Genomic DNA, 18,385 nt, shown 5'->3' on the forward strand with positions numbered 1-18,385 from the left:
TTCTCAGGTGCAAATATTACTTGCCATCTATTTCCCCAAGCTGATATAGCTCTGAGGTGGTGATTGATGTAGCTTAGAGCAGCTGGCATTTCTTCTCTTGGATAAGTGAATGTCAGTGTACAGTCATCTGCATATGCCTGGGATTCTGGGTTGAGATGAAGAAGGTCATTGAAGTAGACATTCCATAACAATGGTCCCAGAACACTTCCTTGTGGAACACTTGCCCCGATAGGATGTCTTGCTGATTCTGTTCCATTGAGAACTACCCTTAGAGATCTACCATGAAGGTAATCACTGAGGAGACATAGCGTAGAGCCTGCAATTCCCAGAGCTTGCAGTTTTGCTAAGAGGCCCTGGTGCCACACTCGGTCGAAAGCACCAGCAATGTCCAGTGCTACCACACAGCTGACTTTGGATTCATCGAGTGACTGGTGCCACTTAGTAGATAGGTTTAACAACAGATCAGCAGCAGAGTAACCTTTCCTAAAGCTATATTGACGGTCACAAAGTAGTGAGTGGTAGTCAAAAAACTCTGTCATTTGTCTTGAGATTATTGTCTCAAGGAGCTAGCCAGTGATTGACAGGAGTGACACTGGTCTGTAGTTGCTAATTTCTGCTCTGCTCTTCTTTTTGTGAACAGGGACTAAATTTGCCTCTTTCCACAGAGAAGGCCATTTACACTGTACTATGTGTGCTGAGAGATGCGAGTTAGAGGTGCTGCTAGCTGGTCTGTACATCTCAGCAATCTTGGGCTCAACTTGTCTGGGCCCACAGCCTTTTCTTGGTCAAGCGATTTAAGAAGGAAGTGCACCTCTTCCTGCTTTATTGTCACCACTGACAGTTTTGACACAGTTCTTGCAGCTAGCCAAGGAGGGTCCCTTGCTGGATCAGGAACTTGCATTTTAGTAGCAAAGTGTTCGGCAAAGAGGTCCGCTTTCTCTTGACTGCTAGTAGAGGTGGTCCCATCCTGTCGATTTAGAGGTGGAATGAGTTCATCCGGCAGATAACTTTGTCTATCCTTGACCAGGTTTTGGAGCCTACTCTACCTGATGCTAGCTTTCTTCTTGTGTCCATCTCCCATTTAGCGATGGCCCACTTTTGAACGTCACCCATATGCTTACAGGCTTGCCTGTGCAAGTTCCTGTTATAGATGGTAGGATGTCTCTTATACCTTCGCCATACCTTGTACATAGCAGTAGCAACCTCTCTACAACGAAAGCCAAACCAAGGCTGATCTGTAGGCTTTGTCACATATTGCCGGTGAGGAATGTGTTCTTGTTGTAGATTAAGGATGTGTCCAGTGAAGGCTTTCACTTGGGTGTCAACATCCCCTTGGAGAAGAGCATTCCAATCGGTAGTGGCGAGCTCAGAGCAAAGGGCTGGCCAATTACCTCTTTCCCATAGCTAGGTTGTGCGTGTGGACTCCTCACCTCGTTCTCTCTCTCTCTCTTTTTTTTTTTTTTTTTTTTTTTTTTTTTTTTTTTTTTTTTTACACAGGGTTTGACAAGGTTAAGGATCCCTAGCTTTATTAACAGCTATTTACAGATTAAGGATTCATAACTTTATTGGCAAGCTAAGAGCTGTTACCTACATCAGCTCATTTGAAAGCATTTTTATTGTTATGAGACATACAAGTAGGAAACAGGATGAAGTTGGAGCCATCTGTGGGCCAGCATTTTCATTTGATCAACTGACTTTATCTCGTTGACATCATTATGCTGTACGAATGTGTTCCATACTCTAGTCATCCTGGGCATGTATGATCTCAGATGGAGTGATGTTCTGGAGAAGGGTACAGCCAGAGTGAAGTTGCTGCTTTCTGCCCGTCTTGTGGCATAAAAGCTTGTTTCACGCTGTCCTCGAAGTGGATCCAAGTGTGGTATTTTGACAATATTGGCATTGTACATAACAGTAAGGCCACCCACATCCCTCCTATGTTGAAGGCTCTGCTGAAATGACAGATCTATCCAGGATGGGTCCAGGCGAGAGATGAGACGTCTTGCTCTGTTCTCTACTCTGTCAAGCAGTCGCAGATGAGAGGGGGGGGGCAGGCAAACCAAGAAAGTGGAGCATACTCAAGGTGTGAGCGTACTTGTGCCTCGTACAGGATCTTGCAACCCCTACTGTCAAGCAGATGGGAGATACGGCGAAGTGCTGTAAGCTTCCTGGCTGCCTTGTTTGCAAGATTTACAACATGGTTCTTCATGGTTAGCTTGGAGTCAAATTTCACCCCAAGGATATCAACTTCTTCTCCAGGTGCCAACATCCTCCCATTCATCCTTACTACTGCACCAGCATTACCATCATGGTGCCTAGAGACAATCATCATTTGCGTTTTCTCAGGTGCAAATGTTACTTGCCATCTATTTCCCCAAGCTGATATAGCTCTCAGCTGGTGATTGATGTAGCTTAGAGCAGCTGGCATTTCTTCTCTTGGATAAGTGAATGTCAGTGTACAGTCGTCTGCATATGCATGTGATTCTGGGATGAGATGAAGAAGGTCGTTGAAGTAGACATTCCATAACAATGGACCCAGCACGCTTCCTTGTGGAACACTTGCCCCAATAGGATGTCTTGCTGATTCCGTTCCATTGAGAACTACACTTAGAGATCTACCATGAAGGTAGTCACTGAGGAGACATAGCGTAGAGCCTGCAATTCCCAGTGCTTGAAGTTTTGCTAAGAGGCCCTGGTGCCACACCCGGTCGAAAGCACCAGCAATGTCCAGTGCTACCACACAGCTGACTTTGGATTCATCGAGTGACTGGTGCCACTTAGTAGATAGGTTTAACAACAGATCAGCAGCAGAGTAACCTTTCCTAAAGCTATATTGACGGTCACAAAGTAGTGAGTGGTAGTCAAAAAACTCTGTCATTTGTCTTGAGATTATTGTCTCAAGGAGCTAGCCAGTGATTGACAGGAGTGACACTGGTCTGTAGTTGCTAATTTCTGCTCTGCTCTTCTTTTTGTGAACAGGGACTAAATTTGCCTCTTTCCACAGAGAAGGCCATTTACACTGTACTAGGCAGTGCTGAGAGATGCGAGTTAGAGGTGCTGCTAGCTGGTCTGTACATCTTCTCAACAATCTTGGGCTCAACTTGTCTGGGCCCACAGCCTTTTCTTGGTCAAGCGATTTAAGTAGGAAATGCACCTCCTCCTGCCTTATTGTCACCACTGACAGTTTTGACACCGTTCTTGCAGCTAGCCAAGGAGGGTCCCTTGCTGGATCAGGAACTTGCATTTTGGTAGCAAAGTGTTCAGCAAAGAGGTCCGCCTTCTCTTGACTACTAGTACAGGTGGTCCCATCCTGTCGATTTAGAGGTGGAATAAGTTCATCAGGCAGATAACCTTGTCTTGTCCTTGTCTCTCTCTCTCTCTCTCTCTCTCTCTCTCTCTCCCGAAGAAGATGAATATCAACAAATCCAGCAGAGCAAAAGATCTGTCTGCCGATTCATATAAGGTTGTGGATACCGTATCACTTACCCACTAACTGTAATATCAAACAAATTATTAACAGAAGGTTAGGTAACTAAAGACTTGAGGAAACTAACAAATGTTACCTCAGTATTTAAAAACTGCGATAAGACTTGTGCCCTCAACTGAGTAAACAAAATGAGACTATTCTTAGGGACAAGTTTGTTTATTTTCTGTAAAATAACTTAGGAACTACAACTTAACCATGGATTTCGCGTAAATGAAACACTTATACTAATTTCTCAGTTACAAATAAGAAAACTAGAAAAAAATATACCAAGAAATGCACTATATATCCAGATTTACAAAAAGCATTCGACAAGGTGCCTCACCCAGGTCCACTGGAAAAAAACAATAGAAGCACGTAGTATAGGAGAAAAACATTATGCTGACACAGAGGAATGTAGAGGTGGCTGAGTGGCTGGATGTAAAGAATTGAGTACTTCAGGGATCGTTCCTTGGTCCAATCAACTTCACAAGTTCATGTATGATCTCGAGGTAGTGCTAATATCTAAAAATAGTAAAATAATAATTTATACAAAATTGGGGGAAAGTACAGCATCCAAAGTAGATTTTGATTATCTACAGTGATCTGGACAGGCTAACATTGTGGTCGGAGACGTGAAAGACGAGCTTCAACGTTGACATGTGCAACTTTATGTATTTAGGATATAACAATCTCAAACATGTATACAAAATGTTTGGCAACAAGCTTACCAAACAGAAGAAAAGAGAAAAGCAAAGAGCACCGATAAGCAGCGACGTCAACAGTACCAAGCAATGCCTGTGAGCAGCAGTGCTTAGAACATACTTGATACCAAAGCTAGAAACTCCGAGCACATAACACCAAATACCATGAAGGCTATAATACATATGTTAGAAATATCTTATGATAAATGGTTAAGAAAACCGACAACATTACCAAATGTTGCACAAGTGTTCCATTCTTAACTAGAAGTATCTTGAATGTGCCTTCAGCTTTGTCTGTAAATATCCTAAAAGGGAAAGATATACTAGAGAAGGTACAGGGAAGATCATACAAGTTTGTGCCATTATTAGGAAGCAGATCATATGAGGAAAGACAATGCTCGTAATATTTTTCTCTCTTAAGAATCGGAAACTACGTGGAGACATTAAATATTTTGATACACTTGTACACGAAGAACTACCTGCAGTGAAAACGTGAGTTCATAACTCGAAACAATAAGAAGAAACTTCGAGGCAGAAGATGTAACACGAAGGTATGATTTTTACTAAAAAGAATTATAGAATGGAGCAGGTTAGGTAAGGTTCGTCAGGAAACAGGACAAGTGTTTCCTGACGTGAGTCTTGGTCAGATTATGACCCACCGTTGGGGCTTTTGGTCATCTGACTGAGGTATTCCTCTGGCTTACCGGCCCACCCCTTTAAAAGTTATGGTCAGTTATAACCATTTAGTATTGTAGTATTAGAATGGAGCAGATTATATGCTGAATCTGTACCACGAAGACAACACAGTCACTCGAGAACCAACTGGACAAGCACTTTGCAGGTATAAAATTCAACTAAATGTTAAACCTTGAGGCAAACTGAAATCAACGAATTCCTTATGATTGTTCAATAGCTACTTCAGGACGATCAATTGAAAATGAGCCAACCAAGTTAATTGTAGTAGTAATAGTAGTGGTAAAAATAGTTGGTTTTGTTAGTTATGGTACTGGTGCACATTCACCTGCATTGCATTATCCGGAAGTAGAACTGATGGTAACTGTATAAGTAGAACCACTGGTACACACAACTCTGAGAGGCACAGTGGAGTAACACAAGTAGTTGCAGAAGAAACAGTATTAGTAGAAGTAGTTGTAGTTCGTGTTGTTTTTCCACTGCAACCTCTCCTGTAAATTCCATTCCATTTTTCCAATGTGTCATAGTATATTTTTTTCCCTGTTTTCATCCTGTCAGTGGCTGGTGGGTGGGAAGAGAGCCTTCTGTTTTACTAACACTACCTCAAACGCCTACAGTAGCTAATATTCGATAGCAATAAACCGAGATAGAATTAGATATTTCTCAGAAGACAACTTCAGTGTGAGCTCTAAAGGCGTTTGTCTTTTCCATGTACTCCACCTCATACATTCCCATTCTTCTTTCCTACTTAATCCATTCATACAGTCCTCCCTCGCTCCCACTCCGGCCCTTCCTTTCCCCTAGCCCATTCCAACTTCCCATACTCATTCCCTTCTTTCTTCCTCTTTCTACCTTCCCCTTTAAAGCTCTCTTTCCCTCCAAGTTTTTCCCTCTCTACTTCCACCACATTCAAGTCTCTGCAAGTTTCCTCTGACTTTCCTCCAAGTTACTCCCCAACAAAGGAACACCTGCGAGAGAATAGCGTATCAGTCTCGCGATTAACGTATGGAGGATAAAGCTTTCTCCTCTCTTTCCCCTGAATATCCTACTGGTATTGTGCGTCCCATATAAATAATAATATTTCATAATGCCTCATTATATTAATCATTCGCATTTCCTACCCTGTGTTAGTGAGGTTTATGATCTAATTATCCAGTGGTTGTCACTGGACAGACTTGGCGGATGGGGCATTACGTGCCTACTTGATGGCTGGTAAGAGACCTGCCATAGGGCTGTTACAGTTTTGCGTTCCTGGTGCGTGTCGTCGGCTGCACCCAGTAGATGTAGAGGAAGGTGATCCTTTGCTGGCGTGTCCACACTTTCTTAATCAGACACAGTATGCTATTTATGGCATTTTATTATGTTTCGTCCACCAGCTACTTTGTCAAATGATAAAGTCCCTGCTGGACAGAATGTCTTCACAGAGACACAAAATGAACCGCATATTATGTCTTAAAAGAACACACAAATAACCCGCACTAGGACAAGGTCCTAGATGCACTAGAAGACAAAAAGAATGCAGATGTAATATATACAGACTTTGCAAAAGCCTTCGACAAGTGTGACCATGGCGTAATAGCGCACAAAATGCGTGCTGAAGGAATAACAGGAAAAGTCGGTCGATGGATCTATAATTTCCTCACTAACAGAACACAGAGAGTAGTCGTCAACAGAGTAAAGTCCGAGGCAGCTACGGTGAAAAGCTCTGTTCCACAAGGCACAGTACTCGCTCCCATCTTATTCCTCATCCTCATATCCGACATAGACAAGGATGTCAGCCACAGCACCGTGTCTTCCTTTGCAGATGACACCCGAATCTGCATGACAGTGTCTTCCATTGTAGACACTGCAAGGCTCCAGGCGGACATCAACCAAATCTTTCAGTGGGCTGCAGAAAACAATATGAAGTTCAACGATGAGAAATTTCTATTACTCAGATATGGTAAACACGAGGAAATTAAATCTTCATCAGAGTACAAAACAAATTCTGGCCACAAAATAGAGCGAAACACCAACGTCAAAGACCTGGGAGTGATCATGTTGGAGGATCTCACCTTCAAGGACCATAACATTGTATCAATCGCATCTGCTAGAAAAATGACAGGATGGATAATGAGAACCTTCAAAACTAGGGAGGCCAAGCCCATGATGACACTCTTCAGGTCACTTGTTCTATCTAGGCTGGAATATTGCCGCACACTAACAGCACCTTTCAAGGCAGGTGAAATTGTTGACCTAGAAAATGTACAGAGAACCTTCACGGCGCGCATAACGGAGATAAAACACCTCAATTACTGGGAGCGCTTGAGGTTCCTAAACCTGTATTCCCTGGAACGCAGGCGGGAGAGATACATGATTATATACACCTGGAAAATCCTAGAGGGACTAGTACCGAACTTGCACACGAAAATCACTCACTACGAAAGCAAAAGACTTGGCAGACGATGCAACATCCCCCCAATGAAAAGCAGGGGTGTCACTAGCTCGTTAAGAAACCATACAATAAGTGTCAGGGGCCCGAGACTGTTCAACTGCCTCCCAGCATACATAAGGGGGATTACCAACAGACCCCTGGCAGTCTTCAAGCTGGCACTGGACAAGCACCTAAATTCGGTTCCTGACCAGCCGGGCTGTGGCTCGTACGTTGGTTTGCGTGCAGCCAGCAGTAACAGCCTGGTTGATTAGGCTCTGATCCACCAGGAGGCCTGGTCACAGACCGGGCCGCGGGGGCGTTGACCCCCGGAACTCTCTCCAGGTAAACTCCAGGTAAACATACAAGAGAGGAGCTTACGACGACGTTTCGGTCCGACTCGGACAAGTATGACTTTGTAAATGGTCCAAGTCGGACCAAAACGTCGTCGTAAGCTCCTCTCTTCTATGTGCGGGTTATTTATGTATCGTTCCAGTCACGGTATTGTTCTTTTTTTTTATTTCTTATAAGAATACTTGTCGGTATATTCCATATTATTCATTCCGTCTGGACAAACTTTCGAATCACGAGTCACGGATCGTTTCCAAGGAAGAAGAAGCAACACCCATGTAAATCTATGTTTAGTGTCCTCGTTCGTGTCAAAGGGGATCCTTGAAGACAGTTTTTTTGAATATTTTATTCTTTAAAGTTTAAATGCAAGGTGGATATAAGAGCTTCTGAGGCATAATCTCTATACACTTTCTTTTGGGTATCATTTCTCTGTTCATGACTTACGAAATCGTAATGACACGATTGCAAACAAACCATACCATGGGCGGGGTTAGAACCCGCGATCAGAGTACCTCAAAACTCCAGACGGTCTGTTCATTTTGGCCAGTTCGCCTTCCTGCTGTATGGCGAAACAAAGATTCAGGTGGAGCGCCTGATGAGTTATTGTTGCAGTTGGTTGAAAGTTTCTGACAGTAATATGTCTAAAGTGATGCCAGGGGTCTACAAGGCTCTGTATATAATGAAGCTATGATTCTTTAGTCACTAAATGGCAAATCCATCATTTAAATTGGTATTTATTATGCTAGTCGCGCTGTTGTTTCTTTTGTTGGATAAGAAACCAAAGCTGACAATCAGTCAATCGATTTTATCTTTCTTCAGATTTTTTTCTCCTTCAGAGAGTGCTCGCCTTAGTGAGATGTTAACTGCTCCGGATTTTCAGATTTCTTGTATTTCCTATGCCAATTTAAATCAGCGTCGAGTTGGGATATTCTCCCATGACCTCGTGCATCTGTCTGAGGATAAAAAGTTTAAGAATTGGAAAGATAACGAGTTGTGAAAATTGATATATTTAGGAATAGTTTTAAGCGGAGTTCACTTACTGATATCTGCTGAGTAATTGGGTTTGCCGTGTCAGCCTTCTTGAAGGTGTCAGGGTTGTTTTCTTTAGGCTCTCAGTTAAACCTTACATTTCTTATCTTGGAATTAGTTTTAATGTCAGTGTATGAATTTAAGTCGCTTTTGTGGATGTAAATATAAGTGTCAGTCAGTTGTGTGCAAGTCTTGAAGACGGAATGCACATGATGCAGATTATCATAGTTCTATTCATTTGTTCACTGTCATGGGAATCATCCAGCGTCTTTTCCTGAGTATGACCAAACGAGGCGTGAAAAGCAGGTTTCATTCTTTGAAGCATGGGAGAGGGTGAATATTGTCCAGTCCAGGAGTCAGGTACTCTCCTGACAACTCTTTCTGGAATACTTGACGACATCCTTGTAACTCTTTCTGGAATAATTGACAACATCCTTATAGCCCTACTGAAGTCTCCTACTTTAGGCCTACGGATTTCAACACCTTGTGTTAGCCCAATCCTGAGTGATGGAATATAACAGGGAAACATAGTTGGCTTTTGTTCACATTGTGCAATTGTCGTATAGAACAGGGCAACAGGAAGCTGCTGTTGTATCCATTTTTGTTAAAACTGTCAGTTCAAAATCTATTTTTTCCTCTATTGTAACCGCAGCCTTCTGCAATTCTGGCGTTTTTCTTGTTTGTGCATGATTCTGCAGAAGTTCATTGATTTCCGTCTGGTCTGGCACTTAAACGTGGTGGGTTCCTGTCTTCATTCAGAAATGGTTTTCAGTAGTTCCACCACAGGTATCCTTCTCGAGTTGAAATCATCCATTCATAAGGCTGTTCGGGTGGGGTCTGAACCCATGGCGAGTGAGTGGTAAAACTCCCGGCCAGTTCAAACCCCACCCTTACCGTGGTTTGTCATCAGGCTTTTGCCTACAAAGAACACCACGCAGTGGTCTCACTTAACCTGAAAAAAAAACAGTAATGCTACAGGGCGGCTTGGGAGCCTTCAGAACCTCAGTACAGTTGATCTTAGGAGCATGTATGTTATTGAAATTTTCCTCTTGGATCGGAAGTTTAGAGTCAAAAGAGCTGACTCATTTTTTTTCTCTCTCTCTCGCTCTCCCTCCCTCTCTTTGCCAGCAAAGTGTAATGAGTATTACTTTCTCTACAAGGGAAAGGAAATTGGCTGGCTTCATTAGACAGCAACCACCCAAGGAGGCACTACCGTCCTGTGGTATTAGGTTGGTAGACAGCAACCACCCAGGGAGGTACTACCGTCCTGTGGTATTAGGTTGGTAGACAGCAACCACCCAGGGAGGTACTACCGTCCTGTGGTAGTAGGTTGGTAGACAGCAACCACCCAGGGAGGTACTACCGTCCTGTGGTAGTAGGTTGGTAGACAGCAACCTCCCAGGGAGGTACTACCGTCCTGTGGTAGTAGGTTGGTAGACAGCAACCACCCAGGGAGGTACTACCGTCCTGTGGTAGTAGGTTGGTAGACAGCAACCACCCAGGGAGGTACTACCGTCCTGTGGTAGTAGGTTGGTAGACAGCAACCTCCCAGGGAGGTACTACCGTCCTGTGGTAGTAGGTTGGTAGACAGCAACCACCCAGGGAGGTACTACCGTCCTGTGGTAGTAGGTTGGTAGACAGCAACCACCCAGGGAGGTACTACCGTCCTGTGGTAGTAGGTTGGTAGACAGCAACCACCCAGGGAGGTACTACCGTCCTGTGGTAGTAGGTTGGTAGACAGCAACCACCCAGGGAGGTACTACCGTCCTGTGGTAGTAGGTTGGTAGACAGCAACCACCCAGGGAGGTACTACCGTCCTGTGGTAGTAGGTTGGTAGACAGCAACCACCCAGGGAGGTACTACCGTCCTGTGGTAGTAGGTTGGTAGACAGCAACCACCCAGGGAGGTACTACCGTCCTGTGGTAGTAGGTTGGTAGACAGCAACCACCCAGGGAGGTACTACCGTCCTGTGGTAGTAGGTTGGTAGACAACAACCACCCAGGGAGGTACTACCGTCCTGTGGTAGTAGGTTGGTAGACAGCAACCACCCAGGGAGGTACTACCGTCCTGTGGTAGTAGGTTGGTAGACAGCAACCACCCAGGGAGGTACTACCGTCCTGTGGTAGTAGGTTGGTAGACAGCAACCACCCAGGGAGGTACTACCGTCCTGTGGTAGTAGGTTGGTAGACAGCAACCACCCAGGGAGGTACTACCGTCCTGTGGTAGTAGGTTGGTAGACAGCAACCACCCAGGGAGGTACTACCGTCCTGTGGTAGTAGGTTGGTAGACAGCAACCACCCAGGGAGGTACTACCGTCCTGTGGTAGTAGGTTGGTAGACAGCAACCACCCAGGGAGGTACTACCGTCCTGTGGTAGTAGGTTGGTAGACAGCAACCACCCAGGGAGGTACTACCGTCCTGTGGTAGTAGGTTGGTAGACAGCAACCACCCAGGGAGGTACTACCGTCCTGTGGTAGTAGGTTGGTAGACAGCAACCACCCAGGGAGGTACTACCGTCCTGTGGTAGTAGGTTGGTAGACAGCAACCACCCAGGGAGGTACTACCGTCCTGTGGTAGTAGGTTGGTAGACAGCAACCACCCAGGGAGGTACTACCGTCCTGTGGTAGTAGGTTGGTAGACAGCAACCTCCCAGGGAGGTACTACCGTCCTGTGGTAGTAGGTTGGTAGACAGCAACCACCCAGGGAGGTACTACCGTCCTGTGGTAGTAGGTTGGTAGACAGCAACCTCCCAGGGAGGTACTACCGTCCTGTGGTAGTAGGTTGGTAGACAGCAACCACCCAGGGAGGTCAACCACCCAGGGAGGTACTACCGTCCTGTGGTAGTAGGTTGGTAGACAGCAACCACCCAGGGAGGTACTACCGTCCTGTGGTAGTAGGTTGGTAGACAGCAACCACCCAGGGAGGTACTACCGTCCTGTGGTATTAGGTTGGTAGACAGCAACCACCCAGGGAGGTACTACCGTCCTGTGGTAGTAGGTTGGTAGACAGCAACCTCCCAGGGAGGTACTACCGTCCTGTGGTATTAGGTTGGTAGACAGCAACCACCCAGGGAGGTACTACCGTCCTGTGGTAGTAGGTTGGTAGACAGCAACCACCCAGGGAGGTACTACCGTCCTGTGGTAGTAGGTTGGTAGACAGCAACCACCCAGGGAGGTACTACCGTCCTGTGGTAGTAGGTTGGTAGACAGCAACCTCCCAGGGAGGTACTACCGTCCTGTGGTAGTAGGTTGGTAGACAGCAACCACCCAGGGAGGTACTACCGTCCTGTGGTAGTAGGTTGGTAGACAGCAACCACCCAGGGAGGTACTACCGTCCTGTGGTAGTAGGTTGGTAGACAGCAACCTCCCAGGGAGGTACTACCGTCCTGTGGTAGTAGGTTGGTAGACAGCAACCACCCAGGGAGGTACTACCGTCCTGTGGTAGTAGGTTGGTAGACAGCAACCACCCAGGGAGGTACTACCGTCCTGTGGTAGTAGGTTGGTAGACAGCAACCTCCCAGGGAGGTACTACCGTCCTGTGGTAGTAGGTTGGTAGACAACAACCACCCAGGGAGGTACTACCGTCCTGTGGTAGTAGGTTGGTAGACAGCAACCTCCCAGGGAGGTACTACCGTCCTGTGGTAGTAGGTTGGTAGACAGCAACCACCCAGGGAGGTACTACCGTCCTGTGGTAGTAGGTTGGTAGACAGCAACCACCCAGGGAGGTACTACCGTCCTGTGGTAGTAGGTTGGTAGACAGCAACCACCCAGGGAGGTACTACCGTCCTGTGGTAGTAGGTTGGTAGACAGGGAGGTACTACCGTCCACCCAGGGAGGTACTACCGTCCTGTGGTAGTAGGTTGGTAGACAGCAACCACCCAGGGAGGTACTACCGTCCTGTGGTAGTAGGTTGGTAGACAGCAACCTCCCAGGGAGGTACTACCGTCCTGTGGTAGTAGGTTGGTAGACAGCAACCACCCAGGGAGGTACTACCGTCCTGTGGTAGTAGGTTGGTAGACAGCAACCACCCAGGGAGGTACTACCGTCCTGTGGTAGTAGGTTGGTAGACAGCAACCACCCAGGGAGGTACTACCGTCCTGTGGTAGTAGGTTGGTAGACAGCAACCTCCCAGGGAGGTACTACCGTCCTGTGGTAGTAGGTTGGTAGACAGCAACCACCCAGGGAGGTACTACCGTCCTGTGGTAGTAGGTTGGTAGACAGCAACCACCCAGGGAGGTACTACCGTCCTGTGGTAGTAGGTTGGTAGACAGCAACCACCCAGGGAGGTACTACCGTCCTGTGGTAGTAGGTTGGTAGACAGCAACCACCCAGGGAGGTACTACCGTCCTGTGGTAGTAGGTTGGTAGACAGCAACCACCCAGGGAGGTACTACCGTCCTGTGGTAGTAGGTTGGTAGACAGCAACCACCCAGGGAGGTACTACCGTCCTGTGGTAGTAGGTTGGTAGACAGCAACCACCCAGGGAGGTACTACCGTCCTGTGGTATTAGGTTGGTAGACAGCAACCACCCAGGGAGGTACTACCGTCCTGTGGTAGTAGGTTGGTAGACAGCAACCACCCAGGGAGGTACTACCGTCCTGTGGTAGTAGGTTGGTAGACAGCAACCACCCAGGGAGGTACTACCGTCCTGTGGTAGTAGGTTGGTAGACAGCAACCACCCAGGGAGGTACTACCGTCCTGTGGTAGTAGGTTGGTAGACAGCAACCACCCAGGGAGGTACTACCGTCCTGTGGTAGTAGGTTGGTAGACAGCAACCACCCAGGGAGGTACTACCGTCCTGTGGTAGTAGGTTGGTAGACAGCAACCACCCAGGGAGGTACTACCGTCCTGTGGTAGTAGGTTGGTAGACAGCAACCACCCAGGGAGGTACTACCGTCCTGTGGTAGTAGGTTGGTAGACAGCAACCACCCAGGGAGGTACTACCGTCCTGTGGTAGTAGGTTGGTAGACAGCAACCACCCAGGGAGGTACTACCGTCCTGTGGTATTAGGTTGGTAGACAGCAACCACCCAGGGAGGTACTACCGTCCTGTGGTAGTAGGTTGGTAGACAGCAACCACCCAGGGAGGTACTACCGTCCTGTGGTAGTAGGTTGGTAGACAGCAACCACCCAGGGAGGTACTACCGTCCTGTGGTAGTAGGTTGGTAGACAGCAACCACCCAGGGAGGTACTACCGTCCTGTGGTATTAGGTTGGTAGACAGCAACCACCCAGGGAGGTACTACCGTCCTGTGGTAGTAGGTTGGTAGACAGCAACCACCCAGGGAGGTACTACCGTCCTGTGGTATTAGGTTGGTAGACAGCAACCACCCAGGGAGGTACTACCGTCCTGTGGTATTAGGTTGGTAGACAGCAACCACCCAGGGAGGTACTACCGTCCTGTGGTATTAGGTTGGTAGACAGCAACCACCCAGGGAGGTACTACCGTCCTGTGGTAGTAGGTTGGTAGACAGCAACCACCCAGGGAGGTACTACCGTCCTGTGGTATTAGGTTGGTAGACAGCAACCACCCAGGGAGGTACTACCGTCCTGTGGTATTAGGTTGGTAGACAGCAACCACCCAGGGAGGTACTACCGTCCTGTGGTATTAGGTTGGTAGACAGCAACCACCCAGGGAGGTACTACCGTCCTGTGGTAGTAGGTTGGTAGACAGCAACCACCCAGGGAGGTACTACCGTCCTGTGGTATTAGGTTGGTAGACAGCAACCACCCAGGGAGGTACTACCGTCCTGTGGTATTAGGTTGGTAGACAGCAACCACCCAGGGAGGTACTACCGTCCTGTGGTATTAGGTTGTTAGACAGCAACCTCCCAGGGAGGTACTACCGTCCTGTGGTATTAGGTTGGTAGACAGCAACCTCCCAGGGAGGTACTACCGTCCTGTGGTATTAGGTTGGTAGACAGCAACCACCCAGGGAGGTACTACCGTCCTGTGGTATTAGGTTGGTAGACAGCAACCACCCAGGGAGGTACTACCGTCCTGTGGTATTAGGTTGGTAGACAGCAACCACCCAGGGAGGTACTACCGTCCTGTGGTAGTAGGTTGGTAGACAGCAACCACCCAGGGAGGTACTACCGTCCTGTGGTAGTAGGTTGGTAGACAGCAACCACCCAGGGAGGTACTACCGTCCTGTGGTAGTAGGTTGGTAGACAGCAACCACCCAGGGAGGTACTAATGTCTATTTTCACACTGGATAACAGGTATATCTTGGTACTTCTTACATTTAGGTCACACTACACGACACGACACGACACTACACTACACTACACTACACTACACTACACTACACTACACTACACACACACACACACACATGCACACACACACACACACACACACACACACACACACACGAACGCATATTCAACAGGCCTGTTGTTTATCGACATGTGCCTAGGAGAAAATGGTAAATAACATACGTACATATATATATATATATATATATATATATATATATATATATATATATATATATATATATATATATATATATATATATATATATATATATATATATATATATATATATATACAGACACACACCCGTCTGGATTTTCTTTTATTTCTTGTTCTTTATTGCCTCATATCTCCATGGAGGAAGTAGAAAAGAATTCTTCCTCCGTAAGCCATGCGTTTCGTAAGAGGCGACTAAAATGCCGGGAGCAAAGGGCTAGTAACCCCTTCTCCTGTATACGTTACTAAATTTAAAAAGAAAAACTTTCGTTTTTCTTTTTAGGTCACCCTGCCTCGGTGGGATACAGCGAGTTCGTTGAAAAATAAAAAAAAATAACAATTTGTCATTGTAATTAAAGGAACATAGTGTTCTCTGAAGTTTTTTGGGGGGGACCATGTATCTCGCTCCGCTTTTCATTTTCTTCACGAAGACGGATGTCATGAATTTTCTGTCTTGCTTCTTGCTGTGGCAGCCACCCGGCTCCTGGTCTTTTTTTTTTGCATGTTCTCAGAATAGGGCAAGGTGGTTTTCTTCGAGGTCTCTGACCAGAGGCTAGAGCCTCGCTTCCGTATGTCTTGCTGTTCTATGCTTTGTGTATGTTCTGCTTGGATGTGTGTGTGTGTGTGTGAGACGCTGCCTGGCACAAGTTGAAGTATTGGTAGTCATACTGGGCAAGGCTCAGGGGGCTTTCTTCACCTTTGACTAACCTAGTGCTACTTTCTTCACCTTTGACTAACCTAGTGCTACTTTCTTCACCTTTGACTAACCTAGTGCTACTTTCTTCACCTTTGACTTACCTAGTGCTACTTCACCTTTGACTAACCTAGTGCTACTTTCTTCACCTTTGACTAACCTAGTGCTACTTTCTTCACCTTTGACTAACCTAGTGCTACTTTCTTCACCTTTGACTAACCTAGTGCTACTTTCTTCACCTTTGACTAACCTAGTGCTACTTTCTTCACCTTTGACTAACCTAGTGCTACTTTCTTCACCTTTGACTAACCTAGTGCTACTTTCTTCACCTTTGACTAACCTAGTGCTACTTCCTTCACCTCGGCCTAACATACTGATTCCTTCACCTCCACCGAATCTTCTACTTCCTTCATTTCCATGCAACATTCTGCTTCCTTTATCTCCACGTAACGCACTTCTGCTTTCATTTCCATGTAGCTCTCTGTCCTTCCTTCACTCTCCCGTAACTTTCAAGTTCCACTACTTCAACGCAACTTTCTCCCTCCCTCATCCTCACTTATTTTTCATCTTCTGTCTCGGAGTAGGCCACTGCAAAGGCGAAATTGTCCGCTCATTATTACTCGGGAGAGGAAAAAAATAAAGGACATTAGATATTATCCAGGAGAAAACTTGGCTGCTGGATGTGAAAGAACGGCAGATCAAAGGTGTTACGGCAGACACCAGAGGACAGGCCCCCCCACCCCCCCAGGAAAGGCTATGTAATGAAGACCCTGCTGCCTTGATGCCGCTGAAGGCCTCTTCATCCAAGGAGTTGAAGCTACATTCACCTTTCATCATACCCAATTAGCTCCCATTCCGTAGGCGTCCATGTGACCCATACGGGTTTAGGAAGTGAGACTATATTATGTTTGAGCCAGGGAATAGGATAGGTTCAACACCTTGGATTAAGAGCCATTTAAGAGGTATCAAGGCACAAGGGACAACATTCGTCGGATGAAGCAACAGTGTGGATATTATGTGTGAATGTACGACACAATGTGTGTTTATCTATGACACAATGTGTGTGTGTGTGCGCGCGAGCGCGTGTGTATATATATATATATGTATGTATATATATCTATATATATATATATATATATATATATATATATATATATATATATATATATATATATATATTACACTGTTATTTATAAACAGTGTTTATATATGTCACAATTAGTGAAATGATAGAAGAGAAGTTTGTTGTGAACGTTTGTCTTGTCTTCAATACTGTGTCGGCAGTAACGTCTTTGTATCCAGAATTATTTCAACGTGTCTCTCCACAAAGTTGGCTCACAAGCCATTAAATATTGTGCAAGTCGCAGAATATGTAAGAAACACGTACTTGCTGCAAATTTGCAATTTCAAGAACTGCGGTTCATTCCCTAGTAATCCTTTCGCAAAATTTGATTACCTGTCATGTCTGGCCTACCTTTCTGGTCGTTGTAGATATCTACAAAAATACTTACTGATAAACATGGTTTTATTTAATCTGATTCTTGGAAAGTTGGCGGATCCAGTGTTGTTGTTGTCGTGTTATTTTCATCTCTTCATATCAATTCTCTTTATACTTAATAAAACTTTCCTAAGTGTTTTGAACATTTTATCCCGTAGCTCGATCACTAACTCACTCAGTTCACACACTGTGGTCCAGGGGTCGATCCCGATACGGGGATGGCGATGCTGTCCAATGTTTACCCATCAGTAAAATGGGTACCTGGATGTTAGCGACTGGTGTGAGTTGCACCCAGGGACAAAATTGACCTAATGTGCCTGAAATGCTCTTCATAACAAGCGGCTTTCTATATAGTATGTTACTGATGTCAGCTAGGCCTGTATACCTTGTACATGTGCTGGTAGAAATAAAGATCATCATCATCATCATCATCATCGTAAGTTCCTTACAGGCGTTCAGCTGGTCGTGAATGTCACTTCGATCATGATTCTTTAACTTAGAAAACAAAAACCCAATTTGCAGAACAAGCTTTCACGGGGACAGTATTTCAGTCTGTGTAGCTTTATTCAAACATTACTTAATAATGCTCTACGCAGAGTGAAATGTGTCAGTATATATACTTGACCCTTAGCATGTGTGTTTCATTTTGGTCGGCAGTACGCTATTCCAGCCACTTTGTTCAACATGGCAGAGATATTATGTTCATTCAGGCCTTTGTGAAAGATGTGTATTAACAAAAATAGTATATGACACTAGTAACAGTGGTAGAGTTACCGACAAGATGTAATGTCACATTTTATTGTGGCAACGTTTCGCTCTCCATGAGCTTTATCAAAGATTGATAAAGTTCCTGGAGAGGACTCTCCAAGGAAACTAGTGTATGGCACTAGTATATTTCTCCAGTATATCAGTCATCGGCTTTTCATCATTACTTTCGGAACTAATTTAAAGTTGAATGATTAAGACACATGTGCAGCAGTTAAGTATTATTGATGTTTCACCGTGGGCTTCTTCAGTCAAATATGGAGGCAGCAGATAATCAATCCATCAGGGTGAGGGACTGACCACCTCAAATTC

This window comes from Cherax quadricarinatus, chromosome 49 (genome assembly GCF_038502225.1).
Source record: "Cherax quadricarinatus isolate ZL_2023a chromosome 49, ASM3850222v1, whole genome shotgun sequence".
NCBI lineage: Eukaryota > Metazoa > Arthropoda > Malacostraca > Decapoda > Parastacidae > Cherax > Cherax quadricarinatus.